The sequence below is a fragment of the Mesoplodon mirus genome, assembly GCF_964341445.2.
Source record: "Mesoplodon mirus genome assembly, chromosome: 3".
Lineage (NCBI taxonomy): Eukaryota > Metazoa > Chordata > Mammalia > Artiodactyla > Ziphiidae > Mesoplodon > Mesoplodon mirus.
In genome coordinates, this window is record NC_138978.1 from 42,937,378 (window position 1) to 42,959,296 (window position 21,919).

Genomic DNA, 21,919 nt, shown 5'->3' on the forward strand with positions numbered 1-21,919 from the left:
ACATAATGATTTGACTTACATACATCATGAAATGATTATCACAGTACATTTACTGAACATCCATCATCTCGTATAGACACAACACTAAAGAAATAGATAAAAAACGTTTTTCCCTTGTGATGAGAACTCTTAGATTTACTCTCTTAACTTTCATGTATAACCTATAGCCATGTTCATTATCTTTATCATGTTGTACATCACATCCCTAGCACTTATTTATCTTATAACTGGAAGTTTGTACCTTTTGACTATCTTCAACTAATTCCCCCTCCCCCCAACCCCTATTTCTGGTAGCCACAAATCTGATCTCTTTTTCTATGAGTCTGTTTGTTTTCGAGGTATAATCCACCTACAACACTATGTTAGTTTCTGGTACAAAACATAGTGATTCGATATTTCTATACATTTTTTTTTTAATTTATTTTATTTTATTTTTTTGCTTTATAACAAATTTAATCAGTTATACATATACATATGTTTCCATATCCCCTCCCTTTTGCGTCTCCCTCCCACCCTCCCTATCCCACCCCTCCAGGCGGTCACAAAGTACCGAGCTGATCTCCCTGTGCTATGCGGCTGCTTCCCACTAGCTATCTACCTCACGTTTGGTAGTGTATATATGTCCATGCCGCTCTTTCACTTTGTCACAGCTTACCCTTCCCCCTCCCCATATCCTCAAGTCCATTCTCTAGTAGGTCTGTGTCTTTATTCCTGTCTTACCCCTATGTTCTTCATGACATTTTTTTTTCTTAAATTCCATATATATGTGTTAGCATACAGTATTTGTCTTTCTCTTTCTGACTTACTTCACTCTGTATGACAGACTCTAGGTCTATCCACCTCATTACAAATAGCTCAATTTCATTTCTTTTTATGGCTGAGTAATATTCCATTGTATATATGTGCCACATCTTCTTTATCCATTCATCCGATGATGGACACTTAGGTTGTTTCCATCTCCGGGCTATTGTAAATAGGGCTGCTATGAACATTTTGGTACATGTCTCTTTTTGAATTATGGTTTTCTCAGGGTATATGCCCAGTAGTGGGATTGCTGGGTCATATGGTAGTTCTATTTGTAGTTTTTTAAGGAACCTCCATACCGTTCTCCATAGCGGCTGTACCAATTCACATTCCCACCAGCAGTGCAAGAGTGTTCCCTTTTTTCCACACCCTCTCCAGCATTTATTGTTTCTAGAGTTTTTGATGATGGCCATTCTGACTGGTGTGAGATGATATCTCATTGTAGTTTTGATTTGCATTTCTCTAATGAGTAAAGATGTTGAGCATCCTTTCATGTGTTTGTTGGCAGTCTGTATATCTTCTGTGGAGAAATGTCTATTTAGGTCTTCTGCCCATTTTTGGATTGGGTTCTTTGTTTTTTTGTTATTGAGCTGCATGAGCTGCTTATAAATTTTGGAGATTAATCCTTTGTCAGTTGCTTCATTTGCAAATATTTTCTCCCATTCTGAGGGTTGTCTTTTGGTCTTGTTTATGGTTTCCTTCGCTGTGCAAAAGCTTTTAAGTTTCATTAGGTCCCATGTGTTTATTTTTGTCTTTATTTCCATTTCTCTAGGAGGTGGGTCCAAAAGGATCTTGCTGTGATTTATGTCATAGAGTGTTCTGCCTATGTGTTCCTCTAAGAGTTTGAGAGTGTCTGGCCTTACATTTAGGTCTTTAATCCATTTTGAGCTTATTTTTGTGTATGGTGTTAGGGAGTGATCTAATCTCATACTTTTACATGTCCCTATCCAGTTTTCCCAGCACCACTTATTGAAGAGACTGTCCTTTCTCCACTGTACATTCCTGCCTCCTTTATCAAAGATAAGGTGACCATATGTCCGTGGGTTTAACTCTGGGCTTTCTATCCTGTTCCATTGATCTATCTTTCTGTTTTTGTGCCAGTACCATACTGTCTTGATTACTGTAGCTTTGTAGTATAGTCTGAAGTCAGGGAGCCTGATTCCTCCAGCTCCATTTTTCGTTCTCAAGATTGCTTTGGCTATTCGGGGTCTTTTGTGTTTCCATACAAATTGTGAAATTTTTTGTTCTAGTTCTGTGAAAAATGCCAGTGGTAGTTTGATAGGGATTGCATTGAACCTGTAGATTGCTTTGGGTAGTAGAGTCATTTTCACAATGTTGATTCTTCCAATCCAAGAACATGGTACGTCTCTCCATCTATTTGTATCATCTTTAATTTCTTTCATCAGTGTCTTATAATTTTCTGCATACAGGTCTTTTGTCTCCTTAGGTAGGTTTATTCCTAGATATTTTATTCTTTTTGTTGCAATGGTAAATGGGAGTGTTTCCTTGATTTCACTTTCAGATTTTTCATCATCAGTATATAGGAATGCCAGAGATTTCTGTGCATTAATTTTGTATCCTGCAACTTTACCAAATTCATTGATTAACTCTAGTAGTTTTCTGGTAGCATCTTTAGGATTCTCTATGTATAGTATCATGTCATCTGCAAACAGTGACAGCTTTACTTCTTCTTTTCCAATTTGGATTCCTTTTATTTCCTTTTCTTCTCTGATTGCTGTGGCTAAAACTTCCAAAACTAGGTTGAATAAGAGTGGTGAAAGAGGGCAACCTTGTCTAGTTCCTGATCTTAGTGGAAATGGTTTCAGTTTTTCACCATTGAGGACGATGCTGGCTGTGGGTTTGTCATATATGGCCTTTATTATGTTGAGGAAAGTTCCCTCTATGCCTACTTTCTGCAGGGTTTTTATCATAAATGGGTGTTGAATTTTGTCGAAAGCTTTCTCTGCATCTATTGAGATGATCATATGGTTTTTCTCCTTCAATTTGTTAATATGGTGTATCACGTTGATTGATTTGCGTATATTGAAGAATCCTTGCATTCCTGGAATAAACCCCACTTGATCATGGTGTATGATCCTTTTAATGTGCTGTTGGATTCTGTTTGCTAGTATTTTGTTGAGGATTTTTGCATCTATGTTCATCAGTGATATTGGCCTGTAGTTTTCTTTCTTTGTGACATCCTTGCCTGGTTTTGGTATCAAGGTGATGGTGGCCTCGTAGAATGAGTTTGGGAGTGTTCCTCCCTCTGCTATATTTTGGAAGAGTTTCAGAAGGATAGGTGTTAGCTCTTCTCTAAATGCTTGATAGAATTCGCCTGTGAAGCCATCTGGTCCTGGGCTTTTGTTTGTTGGAAGACTTTTTATCACAGTTTCAATTTCAGTGCTTGTGATTGGTCTGTTCATATTTTCTATTTCTTCCTGATTCAGTCTTGGCAGGTTGTGCATTTCTAAGAATTTGTCCATTTCTTCCAGGTTGTCCATTTTATTGGCATAGAGTTGCTTATAGTAATCTCTCATGATCTTTTGTATTTCTGTAGTGTCAGTTGTTACTTCTCCTTTTTCATTTCTAATTCTATTGATTTGAGTCTTCTCCCTTTTTTTCTTGATGAGTCTGGCTAATGGTTTATCAATTTTGTTTATCTTCTCAAAGAACCAGCTTTTAGTTTTATTGATCTTTGCTATCGTTTCCTTCATTTCTTTTTCATTTATTTCTGATCTGATTTTTATGATTTCTTTCCTTCTGCTAACTTTGGGATGTTTTTGTTCTTCTTTCTCTAATTGCTTTAGGTGCAAGGTTAGGTTGTTTATTCGAGATGTTTCCTGTTTCTTAAGGTGGGATTGTATTGCTATAAACTTCCCTCTTAGAACTGCTTTTGCTGCATCCCATAGGTTTTGGGTCGTCGTGTCTCCATTGTCATTTGTTTCTAGGTATTTTTTAATTTCCTCTTTGATTTCTTCAGTGATCACTTTGTTATTAAGTAGTGTATTGTTTAGCCTCCATGTGTTTGTATTTTTTACAGCTCTTTTCCTGTAATTGATATCTAGTCTCATAGCATTGTGGTCGGAAAAGATACTTGATACAATTTCAATTTTCTTAAATTTACCAAGGCTTGATTTGTGACCCAAGATATGATCTATCCTGGAGAATGTTCCATGAGCACTTGAGAAAAATGTGTATTCTGTTGTTTTTGGATGGAATGTCCTATAAATATCAATTAAGTCCATCTTGTTTAATGTATCATTTAAAGCTTGTGTTTCCTTATTTATTTTCATTTTGGATGATCTGTCCATTGGTGAAAGTGGGGTGTTAAAGTCCCCTACTATGAGTGTGTTACTGTCGATTTCTCCTTTTATGGCTGTTAGTATTTGCCTTATGTATTGAGGTGCTCCTATGTTTGGTGCATAAATATTTACAATTGTTATATCTTCTTCTTGGATCGATCCCTTGATCATTATGTAGTGTCCTTCTTTGTCTCTTCTAGTAGTCCTTATTTTAAAGTCTATTTTGTCTGATATGAGAATTGCTACTCCAGCTTTCTTTTGGTTTCCATTTGCATGGAATATCTTTTTCCATCCCCTTACTTTCAGTCTGTATGTGTCTCTAGGTCTGAAGTGGGTCTCTTGTAGACAGCATATAGATGGGTCTTGTTTTTGTATCCATTCAGCCACTCTGTGTCTTTTGGTGGGAGCATTTAGTCCATTTACATTTAAGGTAATTATCGATATGTATGTTCCTATTCCCATTTTCTTAATTGTTTTGGGTTCATTATTGTAGGTCTTTTACTTCTGTTGTGTTTCTTGCCTAGAGAAGTTCCTTTAGCATTTGTTGTAAAGCTGGTTTGGTGGTGCTGAACTCTCTCAGCTTTTGCTTGTCTGTAAACGTTTTAATTTCTCCATCAAATCTGAATGAGATCCTTGCTGGGTAGAGTAATCTTGGTTGCAGGTTTTTCTCCTTCATCACTTTAAGTATGTCCTGCCACTCCCTTCTGGCTTGTAGAGTTTCTGCTGAGAGATCAGCTGTTATCCTGATGGGGATTCCCTTGTGTGTTATTTGTTGTTTTTGCCTTGCTGCTTTTAATATGATTTCTTTGTGTTTAATTTTTGACAGTTTGATTAATATGTGTCTTGGCGTATTTCTCCTTGGATTTATTCTGTATGGGACTCTCTGTGCCTCCTGGACTTGATTAACTATTTCCTTTCCCATATTAGGGAAGTTTTCAACTATAATCTCTTCAAATATTTTCTCAGTCCCTTTCTTTTTCTCTTCTTCTTCTGGAACCCCTATAATTCGAATGTTGGTGCGTTTAATGTTGTCCCAGAGGTCTCTGAGACTGTCCTCTGTTCTTTTCATTCTTTTTTCTTTATTTTGCTCTGCAGCAGTTATTTCCACTATTTTATCTTCCACCTCACTTATCCGTTCTTCTGCCTCAGTTATTCTGCTATTGATCCCATCTAGAGTATTTTTTATTTCATGTATTGTGTTTTTAATCGATGCTTGATTCATCTTTAGTTCTTCTAGGTCCTTGTTAACTGTTTCTTGCATTTTGTCTATTCTATTTCCAAGATTTTGGATCTGGGAAATAGAATCTTGGATCATCTTTACCATCATTATTCTGAATTCTTTTTCAGGTAGAGTGCCTATTACCTCTTCATTTGTTAGGTCTGGTGGGTTTTTATCTTGCTCCTTCTCCTGCTGTGTGTTTTTCTGTCTTCTCATTTTGCTTATGTTACTGTGTTTGGGGTCTCCTTTTTGCAGGCTGCAGGTTCGTAGTTCCTGTTGTTTTTGGTGTCTGTCCCCAGTGGCTAAGGTTGGTTTAGTGGGTTGTGTAGGCTTCCTGGTGGAGGGGACTAGTGCCTGTGTTCTGGTGGATGAGGCTGGATCTTGTCTTTCTGGTGGGCAGGTCCACGTCTGGTGGTGTGTTTTGGGGTGTCTGTGGACTTTTTATGATTTTAGGCCACCTCTCTGCTAATGGGTGGCGTTGTGTTCCTGTCTTGCTAGTTGTTTGGCTCAGGGTGTCCAGCACTGTAGCCTGCTGGTCGTTGAGTGAAGCTGGGTGCTGGTGTTGAGATGGAGATCTCTGGAAGATTTTCGCCGTTTGATATTATGTGGAGCTGGGAGGTCTCTTGTGGACCAGTGTCCTGAAGTTGGCTCTCCCACCTCAGAGGCACAGCACTGACTCCGGGCTCCTCAATTTGGGATGATGTGTTGTCTATTCATGTATTCCGCAGATGCAGGGTACATCAAGTTGATTGTGGAGCTTTAATCCGCTGCTTCTGAGGCTGCTGGGAGAGGTTTCCCTTTCTCTTCTTTGTTCTCACAGCTCCTGGGTCTCAGCTTTGGATTTGGCCCCGCCTCTGCGTGTAGGTCGCCGGAGGGCGTCTGTTCTTCGCTCAGATAGGACAGGGTTAAAGGAGCAGCCTCTTCGGGGACTCTGGCTCACTCAGGCCGGGAGGGAGGGAGGGGCGCGGAGTGCGGGGCAAGCCTGCAGCGGCAGAGGTCGGCGTGACGTTGCACCAGCCCGAGGCGCGCCGTGCGTTCTCCCAGGGAAGCCGCCCCTGGATCCCGGGACCCCGGCAGTGGCGGGCTGCACAGGCTCCCGGAAGGGCGGTGTGGGCAGTGACCTGCGCTCGCACACAGGCTTCTTGGCGGCGGCAGCAGCAGCCCCAGCGTCCCACGCCTGTCACTGGGCTCCGCGCTTTCAATCGCGACTCGCGCCCGTCTGTGGAGCCCCTTTAAGCAGCGCTCTTAATCCCCTCTCCTAGCGCACCAGGAAACCAAGAGGGAAGAAAAAGTCTCTTGCCTCTTCGGCAGCTCCAGAGTTTTCCCGGACTCCCTCCCGGCTAGCTGTGGCACATTAGCCCCCTTCAGGCTGAGTTCTCGCCGCCAGCCCCAGTCCTCTCCCTGCGCTCTGACCGAAGCCCGAGCCTCAGCTTCCAGCGCTGCGTGCCCCGGCGGGCGAGCAGACAAGCCTTTCGGGCTGGTGAGTGCCGCTCGGCACCGATCCTCTGTGTGCGGATCTCTCCGTTTTGCCCTACCCAGGTATGTGGGGAGTTTCTTGCCTTTTGGGAGGTCTGGGGTCTTCTGCCAGCGTTCAGTAGGTGTTCTGTAGGAGTTGTTCCACGTGTAGCTGTATTTCTGGTGTATCCGTGGGGAGTTTCTATACATTTTTAAATGACCCTCTATCATCTTTTGACTTGGTCCAGAATCATGTTCTTTCTGGCAAGTGAGCTTCTCTGGAGCTCAACTCTTAGGGCCCATTCCAGTGAACAATTTCAGGAGTGAGCATGTGTGTATGTGGGCATGTGCATGTGCGTGCCTTTGTGGGTGCAAATGTATAGAAGTTGGGCAGGGAGCCTTGTGGCTGGATCTCAAGACGCTGAGAACACAAAGACTAAAGAGGGAAAAGAAAGCAAGTGAGATGATTGAAAGTCCTTCCTTGGGGACACTGGCCCAACCCTCACCAGGAGCAACACCCACTCAAGTTGTGGCACGTGCTGCAGGATGGACAAGCCCCTGTCTTACACATCTTCCAACTGCTGTGCAGAATATGCACAATTCCCATGATTATTTCATAACTTCTCCATACCCATTTCCTTTTAGAAGAAGCAGTCTGCCAGTGGAAGGCCTATTAGCCCCTGATGTTAGTGTGACCTCGAGTTGAGGGTATTTCCCCAAATATAACTGGCAGGGTATCTTGATAGGGGTTGGGAATGATACATATGACTGTCTGGTGTGTCCTGCACCAAGACGTCTGAACAAGGGGCAGTTGGGGCCTAGATCCAGTCTGCTCACAAGATACACACCTTGGCAAGGGGCTGCATCCAACCGGAGGAAGGGGCATCTTTTTCTAACACACACACAGGTGTCCTAAGGTCTAGCAGCAAGCAAAAGGGCGGTGGAGAGGGTGATGAAATAATGAAAAATATAGGCCCAGGGATAAAGGAACTGTGAAAGGTAACAAATTTGTTTTGCCGTGAGAGGCACAGGGCTGATTCAAACTCAACTCCTTTCCTTGTTGAGCTTCAGTCTAATCAGGAAACACCAAAACAGACCATGATGAGAGGCCATGAGAGTCTGGAGGAGGGTGGGGATGAGTCTGGAGGAGGACCCTGCTCTGAGTCCTGGAGGTTAAACAGGGGTACACAGGTAGGAGAGGCTGGGAGGGGAAGCCTAGGCAGCATGGAGATGTTGGAGAATGGGGAACATGATATTGTGATTTATAAGAAATAGATATTTGGTCATTCAGATGACCAAAGCATATTTCTTGTATAATTTTGGTCGTCATCCACTGTTGTGTTGTTTTGTTTTTTTTTTTCTTTTTTGCCGTACGTGGGCCTCTCACTGTTGTGGCCTCTCCCGTTGCGGAGCACAGGCTCCGGACGTGCAGGCTCAGCGGCCATGGCTCACGGGCCCAGCCGCTCCGTGGCACGTGGGATCCTCCTGGACCGGGGCACGAACCTGTGTCCCCTGCATCGGCAGGCAGACTCTCAACCACTGCGCCACCAGGGAAGCCCCATCCACTGTTCTTGGCTCATAGCTCCGAAAGCCCTTGGGATTTCCTGGAGGATAAGAGCCACGGGAATATCTTTTGTCATAATATGTGGTTTCTTGTCCTCAGTTCCAAATGTTTCAGAGCCATCGAGGCGAAATGGGTGTCTTGTTATTCAAGATGCCTTGTTTCACGATAACTGGGTTTATGTTAAAAGGTGGCTGTTGGAAAGCACCTCAGGGTGGGGGCTGATTGCCAAGGGAACCAACTGTGTGATTACAGGGTTGGAACTTTCAGTCCCACCCCGATTCCTGGGGAGGGAAGGGGGCTGGAGTTTGAATCTATCTCCAGTGGCCAATGATTTAATCAATCCTGCCTAATGAAGCTTCCACAAATGCCCAAAAAGACTGGGTTCTTAGAGCTCCCATGCTGGTGAACCGGAGCACTTCCCTGTGTCACTGTGTCTGGTGTCAAACTCCACGGAGGCAGAGAAGCTCCTTTGTTCCAGACCTTGCCTTACATATCTCTTCATCTGGCTGTTGATTCATATCCTTTAATATCCTTCGTCATAAACTGGTAATCTAGTGAGTAAACAGGTTTCCTGAGTTCTGTGAGCTGTTCTAGTAAATTAATTGAACTTGAGGAAGGAAGTGTGGGAGCCTCTGGTTTATAGCCGGGTGGTTGGAAGCGCAGGTGACAACCTGGGCTTGCGATTAGCCTCTGAAGTGGAGGGCAGTCTTGTGGGACTGAGCCCTTACCCTATGGAATCTGCCACTACCTCCAGGCAGGTATTGGCAGAGCTGAGTTTGATTGTAGAGCAGCCAGCTGGTGTTGGAGAATTGCTTGGTGCTCTGGGAAGCCCCCTGCCACCCCCCACCATGTTGGAAATGGGTGTTAGAATCATTTTAGGAGTGACTCTTAGCACCCAGCGTAGGGCTTAGCATGAAGAAGTCCTTCAGTACATATTGGATGAATGAATAAGTGATTAAATGAAGGTGTATGGGTGACAGTGGGGAGACTGGATAAAGCTGGGGAGACGGGCAGAGCCTGAATCTGGAGGGCCCCCTCAGCTATGTGTGAAGATGCTCCAATGTTTCTCTTGTCAATGATGGGGAGCGATTGGGTGATTCGATTTGTTAGAACGATCCTTCTGGCAAAGGTGTGGAGGTGGCCCAGAGGGGTGAGATTGGAGCAGGGTCACCGTCAGCCACGTGTTGTCACCGCTCTGTCTTTGAGCTGGAAGCCGGGTGAGTGGGGCTGGGCAGACCTGGCGCAGGCGCTTACTTCTGAGGGTTAAGGAAGGTAGAGCTAGGCGCACGGCTGAGCTGCCTATGCAGCTGGAGGCGGGGCAGCAGGCGGAGGCACTTCTGGGCGCTCCTCAAGACTGGCCCTCGTGGGGGTGGGGCTCATTCTTCACCTGCAGGAGCATTGCCTGCCCAACCTGAGCCTGCAGGTCAGAAGCAGCATCTGGGGTCTCTCCCAGGATAGACATGAGACAACCTCCCTCCCAGTTCCAGAGCTTGGAATCCAGTGACTGCCTAAGTTGACAAGCCAACATCTCTGGACCCTCAGGAACTTCCTCTGGGAAAGCAGTGTCCTGGTACTGGGTTCCGTGGACAAGGAGCTGGAGATGATGGGAGCACCTAGAACGGGCTCAGAAGCCTGACAGTGCTGGCAAGCAGGGATGGGCAACTGGGGTCTGAGAAACAAGCAAAGCCCGAGAGAAGAGGATGCCGTTTGAGCCCCAGCTGTGCGAAGTGACCTTAGCCAGGACACCACCCCTCCCCGCCCAAATCTGGAGAACTCATATAGCATGGGTCTCAGGTAGGGGCCGGGAGCCCTGCAGCCTTTCACTCCTCTGATGGGGACTTGAGGCCCAGGGCTTTCTAGCTGTGTTTGGAAAAGGAGAGAAGCTGAAGCTCGCTGAGGGCTGTGGGGTGCCTGTGTCCCAAGAATGAGGAGCAGGCACTGAGCATGTGAAGGAGGCAGGGCGGAGGCTACCCAGCTGCTCTTTCTTCCTTATTTCCTGCAGCCCCGCGTTGCAGAACTCCTTGATCAGCCCTCACTCGTGTGTGTGGCCACATCTCTAACTCACACTCCAGCTCCCTGCCCTTCTCACCTCCCTCCTTCCCTGCCTGCGCCTGGTTGCTCGCCCCTGTTCCCTCCTGAGCAACTTTCCCGTCTGCCTTCGGAATGCCCACTGGCCCTCAGCTCGAGTGCTTCCCCTGCCCAGCAGCCCTTTCCCTTTGCTGCCCTCCCTTCCTGCTTCACCTTCAAGCCCAGAGCCATGTCTCTCCCTTCTTCTCTCAGGAAACATTCTGTTTTACCTTGAATCTTTTTTGTGCCCGGGAGATTGGAGCCAGAGGGCCCGGTTTGAACCCCTGCTCTGAAGAGGGATGTGAATGTGGGCATAGGCCTTATCCTCCCAATGCCTCCATTTCCTAGTTTCTAAAATAAGGGTATATTGGGAGTTCCCTGGTGGCCTAGTGGTTAGGATTCCGGGCTTTCAGTACCGTGGCCTGGGTTAAGTCCCTGCTTGGGAAACTGAGATCCCGCAAGCTGTGCGGCACGGCCAAAATAAATTAAAAAAAAAAAAAAAAGGATCTATGCCTTTAAGACAGGGCATCCATCTGTCCTGACATGCTTGGGATGGCCCCGGTTTATGCCTGTTGTCCTGTGTAATTATTAATAGAGCCCCCTCACTCCCAGAAGTGTCTCTTTGTATGATAAATTATACGTTCGTCCTACTCCTGAAGCTCTTATGAAGATCAAATTAGATAATCCCCTGAGATAATCTATGTACAGTTTCTGAGCAGAGTGCCTGGCATAGAGTAAGTACTCATTAAATTCACTTTTCTTATTTTGTTCCCCACAGACTGAGCTCTTTGAGGGAGAGACTCTGTCTGATTCAGTTACAATTACCAAATGAGAATGGCCAATTATCTGAGAATTTAGAGCATAGTCAAGTCCAATAAACGCCAAACTGACGCTGAGGGTGACCTTGTCTCTCTCTCACAACTCAAAAGCCCGTCAGCAACGTTATCACAAGCTCCTTTGGGCACCATGCTGTGGCCTGAGAGCAGGGGAGAGCCACACTTCCTGTGCACCTACCCTGCGTGCTCTTTCTTTGGGGTGTCGACGCATCCTCACGTTCATTGGAAAGGTGCGTCTGATGCTCCAGGACTGTGGCCATAAGAGTATTTCTGTTTTAGGATGATAAGAAACAGGGCCGGGAGTGGGGAGAGCTGAAACCGAGGAGTTAGCAGAGAAGAGAGGGCTCAGGGTTTATGAGCCCCAGCGAAGGAGTCTGTGTGGTGTTAATCTGGCTAGAGACGTGGGCACAGTCAAACCGGTATTTTGGCAAGATCACTGGCCCTTTTGTGGGGGATGAACTGGAGGGGTGCGAGACCACATGGGAGATGATGAGGGCAGGGCCAGCGAACTGGAGAAATGTCTAAGGATGTCTAGGGTAGTGTTCAACACGATGCCTGACACACACTTGTTGGTACTATTGATTAGTAATAGTACCATTCATTATCACCATAATCATAGGAAGAATAATAATAACACCTATTTATTGAACATTATGATGCATGATGTAAAGGGATTTACCCACATCGTTTCCTTTAATCCTCATGGCTATCCCATCAGGTCGGTGCTATGACTAACCCCATTTTACAAATGAGGAAATTGAGGCCCAGAGAATTTTGATATCTGGCCCAAGGTCACACACAACTGAAAAGAAACAAATTCAGGATTTCAAGGCACAACTGTTCAACTCCAGAGCTTATGCTTCCTTCAGCCTCCACACCAACTGCCTTGGAGGAATTTCTCAATTGTCCTGAGCACCGAGGAGAGAGACCCAGCAGAAGCCCGTGTCAGCTGGCCCTGGAGGAGAGAGGGAGGGTGGTTTATCGTGTAACAGGGTCGCTGAGTGAGACGAGCTCTGAGGGAAGTATCCTGGCAGCCTCTGTCCCCGAAGTCACCTTCCACCGATACAAGCCAAGGCTGACCCAGAAAGGCAGGGAGATGAAGGGATCCCCCTGCCCCAGGCTTTGGTTCCTTGAATGCCTCCAGGATTACCTGTCTTCCAGTCCCAGCTACAAGTGATGGAGCCATCCAGCTTCCTCCAGAGACCACCATCTCTCTTCTAATTGGTGGAAAATTGGTTGCTGTCAGGAAATCACCGATTTTCCACCCATTACTGGGGGACCAGGGCTGTGTAGCTGTGGGGGACTCTGGGTGGGGAGCAGATGCTGATTAGGCCCTGCAGTTAACAATTAGGTTCGTGGACCTCCTCAGGCAGTCCTCCCAGACTGCTTATTAACTCCCTGCGAAGACCCATTGGGTAGGAGATATTGGTTAAATGGAACGCAGGGCCACAAAAGAGTTACTATTCATTAGGCCTTGGTTGTGGGAAGGGAGGAGAAAGGGAAAAAACTGTGGCCTCAGTCCAGGAATGTTAAACAGCCCCATAAGTTGGCAGAGAACTTTATAATTGCTGCTATTAAAATATATGTATTTATATAGGTGATTTGTTGGAGGAAAGAATCTCGGCATTCAGAGGAGATCCCTGCTAAGATGTCACCCAGAATTAAGTTGTTAGCGACTAGGTATTAATTAAGGCTGAGGGCTCCGATCCCTTCCTCATCAGCTCACAGAATATAATTTGCCTACAAATGCTACCGTTACAATCAACTTGAATTTGTCTGGAGCTTTCCTCCAGCTGGATTGGGTGAGTTCTACCCCATCGTTTGAGCAGAGGGCAGTGGAGGAGCAGGAGGTCTGGCTTCCACTCCCACCCCTGTCCCTGACTTGTGAGGAAGGGGCTTCTTGCTCCAGTTTCCTCACCTGCAATAAAGGGGTAGAAAGGGAAAGGGGTAGCTCAGGGATACGTCTGAGAAGCTCTTCTCACCAGAGATGTTCTGAGACCCACAGTGTCGGTAAAGAGGCAATACTGGCCTGAGGTTGAGAGTACATTGATGCCAAGCTTCTGCAGTCTCCACCACCCAAGAAATACAAAGGCCTTGCCTAAGGGAAGTCAGGGAGTACTCTTATGGGGCCAGAACTTCAACTGCCGATAGGGCTCTGTTCTGAAGGTTGGGAGAGGAGGGCACTTGTCAGTCTCGGTGACAGGCAGCACTGTACAGCCAGCCCTCTCACCCAGGTGGGCCTCTCTGTCCTCTGACTGTCCATCTCTGTTCCTTGAACACTGTGTTCATGCTTTCCCTGCTCCAGACATTCTTCCCTTCTGCTCACCACCTTCTCTACCTGGCAAACACCCGTTCATTCTTTAGCACCAAATTCGTGTCGCTTTTTAGTAAACCTTTCCTGATTGTCCCAGGCAGACCTAGGTAGGCCCTCCCCTAAACTGCTTTTCTTGAATCCTCTAGTCAAATCTTCAGTTAACCTTGCCTTGCAAGAGGTCATTGTCTGCACCTTGGTCTCACCTATCAGGCTGTGAACTTCTTGAGGCTAAGCCACACCATGTCTGATTTGCTTGAAATCTGTGTAACTCATCCCAGAGTAGGTATCAAAGTTGGCTGAGCTTGATTCATGTTTCTGGCTTCTGCAGTGTCTTTGAGAAAGGCTTCCCAATACTTTGCCTCTGGTTTCGAAGAGGAAAATGGGCTTTGAGATCGGGTGGGGCCCTGGTCCTTGGATGGTCTCTGGGGCTGTGGGGTCTGGACTTTGTTCTCAGCTCAAATACAGGCACTTGAGAGGGGGTCCCATGTTCCTACCCTACCGGGGACTTCTGGACATACAGGGTATGATTTGAGGAGGCAGGGCTATATCTTCGTCTCTTTCTTCCTGAGATCCCTGACACAGATCTGGGCGTACTAACGGGATCTGGGGGGAGGAAGTGAGGCTCTATTGCACTGAATTCAGTTGGTGATGATGGAACTCACCAAAGAGACTTCAAACCCCGGCCCCTATGCAGAGGACTTTGTCTGTGGCTCCCTCGGTTGGGGGCTGAAGATCAAAAGCAACAGAGGTGCTGCTGACTAGAAATATAAACAGGTTCAAGAAGGGCTTAAAGAAATTCCTGGATGACAGATCCCTAGCAGGTAACAGGTCATTAATAACCGAGAAAGATGATGATAGTAATAATAATAATTAATAATAATACCTCCAGGAGAGCTTTTATACTTTTAAAAGCTTTTTTTCTTGCCACTATCTCATTAGATACTCACCACCTGCTTGGGGGAGGTTGTGGATGCTCAGAAAGGTGAAGGGACCTGCCTGAGGCCACACAGATCATTCGGGGCAGAGCTGGCACTGGATCTGAGGGGCATTCCTACCTGCCACCCCAGGACGTTCTTAGCGGAGGGGACACTCTTCAGAGGAGGTGTGGGATGTGTCCTGAGCCCAGAGCCCCATTTCTGTCCTTCTCCCCCGATTTCAATGGCTCTGGTCCTGTATCGTCATGCTGCTTTGGTAAGTTCTTCACTCCAGGCTGTACACAGGGTCCTGTCCAGCTCCATCGGTGACCTACCACATGACATTGAACAGGAGTCTTCCACTCACTAGGTTTCCCCATTGGTGCAAGTGATGGTTAACCTCTTGGATCCACTGTTTCCTCTTTGTAAAGTGGGTGGCAGGAGTGCCCGTCGTGAGGGGGAGATGGCTCAGTACATATAACATGCCCAGCAACCTGCCAGGCACATAGAGGGCACTCAGCAAATGGGAGTTTGGGGCAATGCCTGAGGAAAGCGGCCCCTGGGGTAGGACACTCCAGGCTGACTCAGAACAGACTGAGGGGCAATTTGCCGTCTGTCCGCCGTTCTCCCGCTCAAAGGTGTTCCACCTGGGTTCTGTGGATCTGGATGCACTTCTGGGGAATTCCCTTGAGTTTCATGGACCCTTTGCAGTGGTTCTTTAGAAAGTTATTGGTGACCTGTGGTATCTTGCTAGAATCCTGAAGGGGCTATTTTATAAGTGGAGTGTGGCTTTGGGAGTTTTGTGACTCTGCCAGATGTGCTCACATCTAAACGGGTGAGGATATTTGTTCTGAAGCTAGTTCCTCTTATTTTATGCTTGCTCTACCCTGTTCTTTGGAGCACTTGTTCTCAAGTGAAAATCCTGGTCCCCCTTGGGGAGTGAAGGGGACCCGTGCTGCCATCTACAGACAGAAAAGTGACTAGATGCACTTCATGAAGAGCCTGGTTAAGAGCAACAGAAAAAGAGGAAAGAATCAGTCACCAATCGCAACTGCCTCTCTCATTTTACTACCTTAATGTTTTAAAATCTGTCATTGTTCACCACTATTGTCTTCAGCTGTCTCACCTTAATGGAAATTTCTGGTTGCAAACCAAGATACATATGGTGCCACTTCCATTTGGGACCACCACTGGAGCCCTGGCACCATCACAGTGCCTTGTATAGCGTACAAAGAGTTTAGGTATCTGATCATCGATTGGTCATTATATTCTGTGTCACTGCTTTGGTATTGGATCAAAATTTGTGAAGATCCCGTGCAAAGCTTTGGTTTAGCAGATCCCATTGGGATGGGATGATCCAAAAAGAAGCACCAGGAATTGGCCAGATGGGAAATTTTTGTTCTTGTGGGATCAGCGGGGCCAGAAGAACTCCCTCCAGATACAACTTGGGCCAGTGCCTGGAGAGCAAAGAGAGCATGTTCTGGGGTCAGAGATCCATCTGGCTGACGTGGGGAGCAAGGAGGAGATATGTGAGTCCCTGCACCCCAGGTCTCATGGTGGAGTTGTGATCTACTGCCAACTTTCCACGGCCACAGAGATAGTGAACAGTAAGTGAACTTGCACTGGGCACCCTGGGGGTACAGAGCTATTCTACAGAGAAGAGCAAACACGTATAGACTAATCTTAGAGCAACAGATGCTAACATGTCACAAGGAACCCAGTGGAATTTTCTCCATGTGTCAGAGGAGGACTTGGGAGCTCAGAATGGAGAAGTGTCCTGCCCAAGGTCCCCCAGCAGGTGGAGAGCAGAGCCAGGGCTCGAACCCAGGCTCCCTGCTGCTCACCACAGGCTCTCCAGGAAGACTTTCACAGGAGACCTCCGGAAACAGGACCTTGCTCTCCACCCAGAGCTCCCTTTCCCTGAGGGCTACGGAGAAGAAGCTTAATCTTTAATGAACTGGCTTTCAGTTTAACTTCCCCCTTGGCAATGATTAATACCCAGTGACCTAGTCTGGCATCTGGTGATCCTGACCAAGACTGACCCAAGAGAGTGTTGGTGGTCTGCAGGCCCACGTGTGGGCTTGCGTGCAGCTGGGCAAGGTTGAGGGGTGCTGCACTGGCCTCTCACCTAAAAGAATCTCTTCTGTCCTGTGCCAGGACTTCTATCATTAGATGTCACTGCTCGGAAGGAGGACATCACAAATGTCCCTGGTCAGGGGAGCTGGGAATAGAAGTTGTGTTTAAAGTCCTCATTGGACTGTTGATTTGACCTTTCTGATGTCCAGCAGCTTAGAGGAATTACAGGATTCACGCTTTTTAGTCAAAGGTTAACAAGCTAGTGTGACATCACCGGACCCACAGCACAAGCAGACTGGAAGCTTTTCATGGGCAAGGGCAGGGTCTGGAGAGCCGAGTTGTGTGGGGAGAGAACTCCAAGATTCGGAGCTGCAAAGACCTCTGTGCTGAGTCTAGCGCTGATCTTCATTCACTGTGAGAAGGGGGTAAGCCTCTCTCAGCCTCAGTTTCATGGTCTACCAAGTGGAGAAAAAATACTTCTATCTAGACTCTTTTCAGGATGAAAGAGAAAGTCTGTGTAAAGTATCTTATCTAGAGGAAGCACAGACTACACGGTGTTTCTTCTCCCGTTTTCTCCCTTCTCTGGTTCACCTTGGCTGATCCTCTGCAGTGGGAGAAGAAACCAGATTTATCCAGGGAGGAGGGTTTTCCTCATGTGCTCTGGGATGCTTACAAGGACTGATTCTCTCCCTGTGAGACCAGACAGTCGGCTTGACATCAAGACTCCATCCTTTCCTGCCTCTGTAGGTACCGGAGCCAGTGAGCAGAGCTGGGCCCACTTCCCTCAGTTTCCGCCTGCCTCTTCTGATGGTTGTAAGTGTGGCGAGCTGAGAAAGTGCCTCGGTCTGAGTCCATCACCGCTTCTTGCCTCGGTTTTGTTTCTTAGCACCAGCTGGCACCAGCTTTGAGTTCGGCAGCAGCTCCCTCCCACTGCTACCTAATGGGTGCACTTGCACGCCAGCATCAGGCATCCCTGGCTTGGTTCAGACATTTGGTATTTCAGTCCCCTGCCCAGGCTGCGGTACGCTTGTCCCCCGAGTCATCGTGAGAAGCGTGACCTGACAACACCACTAATTTCAGCAGTGTTACCCTTCCCTCTGTGCTCCAGCCCCCGCAGGACCGCCCTCGGCTGCCTAAAGATGACTTCCTCCTCGTGTCTCCGTGTCTTCCTCTTTGCTCCTCCTTGGAACGCCTTTCCCAGAAGCTCTGTCTGCAGACCTGCTTGTCATTCAGCTGGAGTGTTGCTTCTCTGATCCCTGGACTCTGGGCCCCCCAGTCCTTGGCTTCCTCGGTCCAGCTCTCACCACTCTGCATGGCATCAATGTGTCTGCCTGTCTCTCCTACAGACTGGAGCCTCCTTGAGTAGTTTCCGAGTCCTGGCCTGGGGCTCAGTGCCCAGTGCCGTTTTCTTGAGATCACGGAGGTGAAGTCCTGTGTGAAGGCAAGCAGGAAAGTGGCTCCTGCCACCTCCCAAGGGAGGATGGATTGGGAGGCCTGGGTTGGGGGTCAGGCAGGCCGAAGCAGGGAACCATGAAGCCCCCAGCGGAAGCCATGACTCCTTCTCTGTTTTGGTTTTGCTTTCGTGGGCTTTTCATTTCAGAAGTTAATCTAGTTAATGCCAACAATGTCATTTCAGCAAAGCCAGCAAGTTCCTTTTTCCCTTTATTTAATGAGCCCCCGCCCCCACCTCAATCGCTATAATAAAAGGCATGCAGGTGGGTAATTACAGAGGTGTGAAATAAGGGTGCTGGACGAGGGCCAGCTAAGCATTCTGGAGCATCCATTGGGAGGCTTCTGGGGAAATACCCAGCCCCGCTATTCAGTTTCGGGTAGAAAAATTGAAGCTTAGAGAGAGTGAGGAAACTTATATAAAGCTACATAGCAGGTAGAAGGCAGGGCCAGAACAGGAATTCAGGTCCTTAAACTCCAGCTGGGTTCCTTTCCACTACTCAATGCCAATCCTATCCCCTTATGTGTATCCTGTGGAGCATGCCATAGGAGTTCCCACCTGCCATCCATCCATCCATCCATCCAACCATCCATCCACCATGTACTCTATAGATACTCATTGAGTAACTACTACGGGCAGGCACTGTGAACATGGTGGAGATGAAGGCTGTCACAGCCCTGTCCTTGTAGAGGTTGTCATCTCAGACAACAGTTAGCCTGTTGGAGACACACTATGTGAACAGATGGTTTCAATATAGGGTGGTAAATCTATGTTTATTGTAAGAACTGGGTGCCTCATTCTGCCCTTGGGGCCGTAGAGAACTTCTCAGAGGAGGGAATAAAGCATTGCAGTGAGTCCCGAGGACAGGAAAGAGTTTGCAAAAGGTGGTATGCTAGGGCATAAAAGTTTTTAAAAGAATCTGGAAGGATATTTACCCAAATGTTAACAGTGTTTATCTCTGGAGAATGGAATTTGGAGGGTAGTGGATAGGAGATGTTAGAGAACAAAATTTTACTGTCTACATTCCACCGTTGGTATTATTCGAATTAGAGTGTATATGTATTAGCATTTTAATAAAAAAAGATATTTCTATTTGGAAAAAATACTAGAAGGTATTTAAGGAACATCAAGTGGCTCAATGTGACAAGTGCAGAGCACTGGAGGGAGAGAGGGAGAGCATGAGGCCAAGGAGGTGGGCTGGGGTCAGTCTAAAAAGGTCCTGAAATGCTGGGCTAAGGAGTTTGGATTTTAACCATAGGGGCCCACGGAGGGGAGAGCAGAGGCCACATCCACAGAGCCTAGCAGTGCCTGGCACATTGTAGATGCTCAGTTAATCCATACCTGATGTGGAATGAATGGGGACGAGCAGATAATGTGGAGTCATCTAGGGTTTGAAGCGGGGTGTTGTGGTGTGGTGCTTTGCTGCCATGTGTTGGTGGCAGTGATGGGCAGTGGGGAGCCCCCTGTGGGAAAATGTGTACTTGCAGAAGTGGGGAAATGGTACAGGGAGTCCTATAGGAAGAGAGAAAAGGATGCTGTGGTTTCTTCTCAGACCAGAGGAGCATGGAATGGGGCCAGATCCATGGGCTTTGGCATAAGTCGACAAGCATGGGGAGCACTTTTTTAGGTAAGAAAATTCTCAGGACAGAGGCTTTTCCAGACCAGACAAGGGTTTTTGGTGTCCTTTGTGGCCACGAACCATCACTTTCGCCTTCCAGATGTGTCTACTTCAATCTCTCGACCCTTCCGTACATCTTCAACACTACAGCAGGAGTGATCCTCCTAAAATGCATTTCTGACCACATTGCCCCCTTGCTTGAATCCTTCAGGATAAAGTTCAGTCCCCTCACTTTGGCTTGGGAAGGCTTTCTGACCTGACCCTTGCTTATTTGTTCAACTTCATCTCCCAGCATCTTACTCAGACCCTACTCTTCAACCAACTCCATTGCTCTCAGTGAGCTGAGCAGCTTCCTGCCTCTCTCATGGCCTGGATCAACTCGTCCCTCCTCCCTACTTGTACCCCCTCCCTCTACCTCCCATTTGCCTGATGAACACCTAGCCCTTCTTTAAGGTTCCATTTTTGGGTTATCTTCCCATTTTGGGTTATCTTCTTCGTGGTCAGAAAGAAGCCTTTTCTGATCCCATCCCCCATTACTACCAGCGTTCACTCCTCTGGGTGGACTTATTATGCCCTCCCTGTGACCTTAGGCCCCAAATGCTCTGTAATATTAACTAGATTTACTAGTAAAGCACCATGGCACCTCATGAACTTAGTATTTGCATATCTACCTCTCCCCTGCCACACACCCCACTTCCCCCTTTTCTCCAGCTATAAGCTCCTCAGTGGCAAGGGCTATTTTCCACTATCCTTAGCACCTGGCACAGAGGTTGGAACATACTAGGTATTCAGTAGGTATTTGCTGAACCAACGCATGAATGAGTAACATGACACCTCTGTAATGATTTCTCTTGTAAAATAGAAAATCAAAGCACACTCCTATCTTCCCTTACCTTGAGGTGCCAGGAGGGTCCAAACATCCCTGCAGCAGAGAGCTTCCTGCATTGGAAGGCTGCCAGGCAAGGAAGCAGGAGACCCGAGCTCTCATCCTGGTCCCTCTGCCCTTGGGCCATTCCTTGCCCTTCTCTGGCCTTTAGTTTCCCCACGTGGAGAGTGAGGATAATAATCCTAGTGTTACTTCCCCATAAAAATGTTTTGAATCTCAAAGATGAGACCAAAACCACTTACTGTGCAAGTGCAGGCGGGACTGAGGTGTCAGCTGGGAAGACGTGGTCGTCTGCCAAGCAGCCATGGCCAGGATTTCTTGGGTGGTGGTGGGGTCCTCTCCCACCGCTGATGGGGGCTGCTAAAAGACTCTCTCCTCCTCCAGCTCACTCATGTTGTGCGGCTCAGAGAATGTTACTTATTAGGCCCCGGCCCGCCCGGAGAGCCTCAGATGAAAGCAAGCTCAGAGTGTGAAGTCTAATCGATGCCCTGCGCCGGACGTCAGGGCCTCTGCTCGCTCTGCCTGTAGATGGATCATTAATCCAGGCACTCCGGCCTGGAACACGGGGCCCAGGAAGTCCTGAAACATTCCTGACCACCCATGGCTCAGACCAGCAGCCCCACGAGGCAGCCAGCCTGCCACTGTGTCTCAGAATTTTACAGCCGCAAAGTTAGATGTGATGCAGAGAACAGCTAGTCCACGGGCAGAAATCCGGGCTCAGTCTGTACATTCGCCTGGACTCTGCAGAGAGGAGCTCCTTGATGAACAGTCTGGACTGAGGGGACGGATCTGCGTGACTTTGGGCCTTGTTTCCCCTTCTGTAAATATGGGAGAAGGATACCTACCTCACAGGACCAATGTTAGGAATAAATGAGTTTGTGTGAAAGTTTTATTTTGAGATTTATGAGTGATACTCACCTTTGAGCTGTCATGATCACTGTTAACATTATGAGCCCCTGTGTCTGGGATGTGTTCATTCTTTATCCCTAGAGTCTTCTTCAACTCACAAGGGGTTGCTTCTCTGTTTGAAAACGTTTATATCCCCGGCGCCTTGAATATAAAATCAGGACCCTCTTGCCTTGTGTCCAAGGCCCTTCAGCCTGTAGCCACGAGCTTGCTTCTCAGCTGCATCTCCTACTTCTCCCCACCCATCAACTGCCACCCAAACTCAGAAAACGAACCTTTGATACCCACTTAGCTTGGCACGTCCGAGCTCCTCACCCCTTTTCTCTTGGTGAATTTCCACCCATCTTTCAAGGCCCTGCTTAGCCATCCCCTTTCCTGAGAAGCCTTCTTGATTCCCTATTACAAACCTCTGGTGAACTTAGTTTTTGCTTCCCCTGGATCTCTGTAGCATGTTGTAGCTCTCACTGCCATGATACTATAGTATTATAATTGCTTGGGTTTTAGCTGT

At 47.3% G+C, this 21,919-nt stretch overlaps 1 long non-coding RNA gene across 1 annotated transcript in view; it reads right to left on the reverse strand.

Annotated features, from left to right (window-relative positions):
* The window catches only part of LOC309800653, a 36,301-nt gene extending 14,851 nt beyond the window's left edge, over positions 1–21,450 (reverse strand). Inside the window, exon 1 of the long non-coding RNA XR_014293491.1 lies at positions 20,748–21,450. This is a non-coding gene — a long non-coding RNA (uncharacterized lncRNA). The remainder of the gene's footprint in view (positions 1–20,747) is intronic.
* Between the last annotated feature and the right edge of the window lie 469 nt (positions 21,451–21,919).